Source organism: Triticum dicoccoides, chromosome 1B (assembly GCF_002162155.2).
Source record: "Triticum dicoccoides isolate Atlit2015 ecotype Zavitan chromosome 1B, WEW_v2.0, whole genome shotgun sequence".
Lineage (NCBI taxonomy): Eukaryota > Viridiplantae > Streptophyta > Magnoliopsida > Poales > Poaceae > Triticum > Triticum dicoccoides.
In genome coordinates, this window is record NC_041381.1 from 483,086,929 (window position 1) to 483,093,605 (window position 6,677).

Genomic DNA, 6,677 nt, shown 5'->3' on the forward strand with positions numbered 1-6,677 from the left:
CTAGGGAGTCCTAGTAGGACTCCACACCTTGGCGCACACCCCTAGGGCCGGCTGCCTCTCCTATCCCTCCTTTATATACGAGGGCAGGGGGGCACCCTAGAAGACACAAGTTTCTCTTAACTATGTGCAGTGCCCCCTCCATAGTTACACACCTCGATCATACCATCATAGTGCTTAGGCAAAGCCCTGCGCCAGTAACGTCATCATCACCATCACCACGCCGTCATGCTGACAGAATTCACCCTCGTCCTCAAATGTCCAAGAGCACGAGGGACGTCATCGAGATAAACGTGTGTTGAACATGGAGGTGCCGTACGTTAGGTACTTGGATCGGTTGGATCGTGAAGAAGTTCGACTACATCAACTGCGTTATTGAAAGGCTTCCACTTTCGGTCTACAAGGGTACGTGGACACACTCTCCCCTCTAATTGCTATGCATCACCTAGATAGATCTTGCGTGATTGTAGGAAATGTTTTGAAATTACCGCGTTTCCCAACATGCCGATCATCGGGCAAATCCACCAAAGTCCACACTTTGTTCTCATACATGGATCCCATCTCAGATTTCATGGCCTCAAGCCATCTCATGGAATCTAGGCTCATCATCGCTTCCTCATAGTTCGTAGGTTCACCATGGTCTAGTAACATGACTTCTAGGATAGGATTACCGTACCACTCTGGTGCGGATCGTACTCTAGAAGACCTATGAGGTTTGGTAGTGACTTGATCTGAAGTTTCATGATCATCATCATTCAGTCTGTGCATTCAGTTTTTTCGGCTTGATTCGGTTTGGTTTATACGGTTTGTGGTTTATAAGGTTTTCATACTTCGGTTTATACGGTTTTATACATAGATACGGTTCGGTTTCGGTAATAACCATTTAATTTTGGTTCGGTTTCGGTAATAACCAAAATAACCAAAGTTGACGCGAATTTTTGAACAACGCGTAATTTTTTTCACATGGTTCAATCTGTGTATGTAGATTACTTTGTTCTTTTGAGAACTATGTACGTAGATTAAATCATTAGATGGTAGAACTGATTTGGTGGCATATATGTATGTACGAAGTGCACTAGATTAAAGCATATAATGACCGATGAGGCGTTGATAGAGAGATATGTACGTACTAGGAAAATTTAAGGACAAACCAGGGAAAGAGCAGCGCTTGCGCTAGCCTTCAGGCTTTTTACGTAGAAAAATATGCCACGAAACACCACAGGCACAACACTAGCCTCCATGCTCCTTTTTTTTAGGTTCGTGATAGGCTGCCTGAACTGAACTTGGAGAAAGTGATCGCTAGACAAAATGGGCTAGATAATTTGAGGCCCAAGCAAGCCCAATGTGCGCCAGGTGCCCAGGTCATCGGCCAAAGCCGCAACTTTTAGTACCACCTCACGGACGGTGCAGCAGCGCGATGGGTAGAAGTCTATAAAAGGAGGGGTGGCTCCTGGTTCAGCTAATAGCTTCATACAGTGAAGATCTTTCAGTTATTTCGGTTTAACCGAAAACCTATCGGTTTCTAACCAAAAAAACCGAAGGCTATATGGTTTTTGAAATTGGAAACTGAAACTGAAACCAAAACCTGAAAAAACCGACATTTGGTTTCGGTTTGGTTTTTTTGGTTCGGTTTTTGGTTTTCGGTTCGGTTTTGCACAGGCTGAATCATCATTAGCTTCCTCACTAATTGGCGTGGGAATCACTGGAACTGATTTGTGTGATGAACTACTTTCCGATAAGGGAGAAGGTACAATTACCTCATCAAGTTTTATTTTCCTCCAACTCTCTTCTTTCAAGAGAAACTCCTTCTCTAGAAAGGATCCATTCTTAGCAACAAAGATTTTGCCTTCGGATCTATGCTAGAAGGTGTACCCAATAGTTTCCTTTGGGTATCCTATGAAGACGCACTTCTCTGATTTGGGTTCGAGCTTATTTGGTTGAAGCTTTTTCACATAAGCATCGCAGCCCCAAACTTTAAGAAACGACAACTTTGGTTTCTTGCCAAACCACAGTTCATAAGGCGACGTCTCAACGGATTTTGATGGTGCCCTATTTAAAGTGAATGCAGCCATCTCTAAAGCATAACCCCAAAATGATAGCAATAAATCAGTAAGAGACATCATAGATCGCACCATATCCAATAAAGTATGGTTACGCCGTTTGGACACACCATTACACTTTGGTGTTCCAGGTGGCGTAAGTTGTGCAACTATTCCACATTGTTTCAAATGAAGACCAAACTCGTAACTCAAATATTCTCCTCCATGATCAGATCGTAGAAACTTTATTTTCTTATTACAATGATTTTCCACTTCACTCTGAAATTCTTTGAACTTTTCAAATGTTTCAGACTTATGCTTCATTAAGTAGATATAACCATATCTGCTGTCACGACCGGTTTTTCAATAAAATACTTATTGAGAAATCGATCTCTTGATTCCAGTATAGGAAGAGTTATCCTTACTGGTAGACAAATACTTGAATACAGAAGACCAGTAGCATCAAATATATTACAGGGTTGAGCTGAGGATGCTCAACAATTTATTACAAACACGCCAATATTATACATAAGAGCGGTTATGACACAGAGGTGTGGTGACATGCTACTAGCTCGAGATAAAAGTGGTGGTGGATAACTTGACTTCTAAACTGGCAGCTCATCGAGCATCGAGGTGAGGCTCGATGAATTTATTTCTGGGGTGGCGGAAGCGGATATAATACAGTGACCAAATGCAAAATCGCATGGGACTGACTGGGACTCCTCTAGGCGTCAGACTCGCTATCGAACTCTTCATCCATGATATCGCCTTCATCAACATCTGGCCAAATCAACAAGCCGGGTGAGTACTTTGAAAGTACTCGCAAGACAGTTCGGACCAAGGATATAACAAATGCATGCATGAATGTGTCATGAGCAAAAATAATAATAATGCTCATTCCAAAAAAAAAGAATTTGCACGACATGATAAGTAAAACAAATAATTGAAACCGATCGGGTGTCTAGAACAACGCCTCGAAAGGTAAACAAAATAAAAATCATGCCGCAGTCGGGCGTCTAAGCGACACCACATAAAGGGCTTATACTGAAAAGTAAAAGACAAGCGTGCCACAGTCGGACGTCTGGGCGACATCGCAGAAAGGGCTTTTATTTGAAAATACATAACAAGCGTACCACAGTCGGACGTCTGTGCGACATCACAGAAAGGGCTTATATTGAAAATATATAACAAGCATGCCACAGTCGGACGTCTGAGCGACATCACAGAAAGGGCTTATATTGAAAATACATAACAAGCGTGCCACAGTCGGACGTCTGAGCGACATCACAGAAAGGGCTTATATTGAAAATAAATAACAAGCGTGCCACGGTCAGACGTCTGAGCGACGTCACAGAAAGGGCTTATATCAAATGTAAATATCAAGTGTGCCACAGTCGGACGTCGGAGCGACATCACAGAAAGGGCTTATATCAAATGTAGTTATCAGATTATTCCATCCACAAGAATAAACTTTTAACCGGACTTAACACTCCTGTAGTCCACCGGAGTTTTGTCACTGGGACTGACATTTGACAAGATAAGATGAACACAATACTTGGACATGTACAAGATGATTTAAAGGATTTGTGACTCTGCAGAGTTTGTACGAACTGTCCACAGCCAATGGATTTCCGTAGTTACGAAGGACTAGTTCCGTTTACGGTATTTCGGTAGAAACCCATTTAACCAGTACACACCCATTCCACCTCATGATGCCAGGAATCACCCTAGACATCGTACAAGAAAAACTTTGAGACGGGGAGGTCACAACCTCGAATATCATGGGATCAAATTTCTATACGCGCGCTCTAAGGGGTGCCCCCCTCTCGGTCCCAACCGGAAACACCCATGCCCCCTGACCGGATGACGGGCATTAATCCAGGGCCATGGAACCCTCATCCCGGCCTCTCTATTTGGTGTGTACCAGGAAAACGGTTTGCAACTTACTAAGCCATATTCCTTGCGGAAAACATGTGGCAGTAAAGGAAAGGAAATGAATGGGAATGTGACTTGATTCACGATGACACTGAAGTCAAATAGACTGGCATAAGACTGGCATGCCACAACACTGCCATCTTACCCATCCTCATGCCACCACATGGCCATGCAAATATGTATCCAACAACATATGGATTTCCAAAACTCACTTTCCATTTTTTTGCATGAAATATAACATTCAAAGAAGTGTTCATAAACATGCCATGAAACTCCTAAATGCAAACATTGCAACAAAAACTCATCATATCAAGAGTTCAAACATGCTTGCCTGGTTCGGAATAGTCAGAGTCTAACTTGATGAAGTTCGCGGCTCCGTCACCTCCTTCGGTATCTATGGTATACAACAATACACGCGCTATCGTAAATACCGTGAGGTGTACAGAAATATACCAAATATTTTTCAAATAAATCTGATAAAAAACTAGACAAAATTTTGAAGAGTGCAGAAAAAGAATCGTTCAAAAATCCTTTTCTGTCTAAAAGTTATAAGTGTTTTGGTCCAAGGACCTCTCTGTAATGAAATAGAAACTTCCCAGGGGGCTAAGCAGAAAAGTCCAGAAAACGATTCAAACTGGAAAGCGCATTTTGCCAAAATACGCTTTCAGAAAACGGTTCGTTTAATAAGAATGAGAGACTGACAGGCGGGTCCCACCCATCAGGTTTAAAAATTTAAAAGGGGGAGACGGAGCTCGTTGGCGCCCGAGGGCTGCGGTGGTCGCCGGCGGCAATCCACGGCGAAGCAAGGGGATCGGGTGGTACCTCCGTGCTCAGTGCATCATTCCGCGTTGGTGGGTGGTGGTCGTGGTCGCCGGCGAGCACTGTGTCGACGGCGGCCCTGGCTCCGGCGGACGGCGGTTTGGGAGGGGTTGGCTCTCGCCAGAGAGTGCTACGAAGGGCAAATTGAAGTGGGGGTTAGACTCCTGGGTGCTCAAGAGGGTTGCTGCCGAGGTTAGGACGCCGGGGACGGCCTCACCGGAGTGAATCGAGGTGGAGGCCGAGGTGGAACGGGGCGGCCAGAGTTGGGGGAGGATACCTCCTCGAGGTCCTTCTAGTGGCCTGGCGGAGTGTTGGGGAGGTGCAGTGAGGGTGCGTGCTCGAGGGCGAGCTCGGGGCCATTTTTTATAGGCGATCCGAGGTGACGGCCGTGAACGGAGTTCTCCGGTGAAGGTTACGGCGGCGCAGAGCTTGGTCGGGGTGGTTTAGCGGTTGAGCTTCAACGTGGAGGTCTACAGGCTCCATTTAGGCACTAAACGCGCTAGGATTAGAAGCTTTGGGGGGTGTTCGACGGAACGGGGTGGCGCGGGCCCGTCGGCGGCAAAGGGCGTGCCCTGTGCTTGCCGGCCACGGCGATGGTGCAACGGGGGTGCGCTGGCGTGCATGAGCCACGCGGAGGGCCATGGAACGATGGGCGGCGACGGGTGGCACGGCGAGCGGGCTCGGGCCCTCGCTGGCCGCCACGGGTGGCGCAGCCACCACAGAAACTGCCAACGCTGGCGAGGCTCGCCGCCACCTACGCCTGCATTCATCCAAGGGGGCGTGCGGCGCTCCGGCCAGGGAGGAGAGGCCGTGCGCAACGTGCCAGGGCGCACTGTTGACAGGTGACCAGACTCTGACGAATCTGAACTTACTGAAACTCTGAATTTTTCTGAAAATGCAAAGTAACAGTGCAAGCCAGGTGTTCGACAGAATGATTTTGGCATGTGGGGATTTTTCCTTGAGCTGATTTTTGGTGGAGTGGCCTCTCATTGCAACTGGGGGCTGCCTGAATTTTGGTGGAATTTTTGGAGAAGTGGAGATATGAATTTCACCAAATTTGACAAATCTGGTCCAAACTTGCAGAAGCTGAAACTTAAAATTTTTGAAAAGGAGAATAGTGGATCTTGATGGTTCTAGGTTGTGGGTGCTAGGGACTATCCAGAGGAGTTGATTTGAGATCAAAGCTCAAAGGCATTAAGGTACTTGCTTTGCAAATCACCTGGCTCAAAATAAAGGACAAAATTGTTTTGGGGAAAGAAATAAATGAAATAAAATCCAAAAAATGAGTTGGACTTGTTGGGACAGAAATTTTGGATTGTCCCAAAGTGGAAGGAGGGGTTTTGGGAGGGTTTAACCACAAGAGGAGAGGTAAAAACAAGAATAGATCAAAACCAGAGAATAGCCCAAAACCAAAAAGATTTGTTTTTAGAAGAAACTAAATCCAAGAAATGCTTTTGAGAAGGAAAACTCCAAAGAGAGGTTTTTAAGAAGGGTTTAAATGACCTTCTTCAAACAAAGCTAGGCTCTTGCTGAAAACAAAAACAACAACAAAAAATTTTGGAGTGTCACACCACCTACCCCCTTCGGAAAAATCTCGTCCCCGAGATTTCAGCTGATCCTCAAACAGGTGTCGATGCTATGTCCGAAGAAAATCCTCTCTTTCCCAAGTCGCTTCATTCTCGGTGTGATTGCTCCACTGAACTCTGAAAAACTTGATGGTCTTCTGTCGGGTCCTCCTTTCAGACTCCTCTAATATTTTTATTGGATGCTCCCGGTAGGTGAGGTCTGGTTGCACGTCAATGTTTTCATGTGATACTTGCTTCTCTGGGTTGCTCACGTACTTCCTCAACTGCGAGATGTGGAACACGTTGTGGACATCGGATAAAT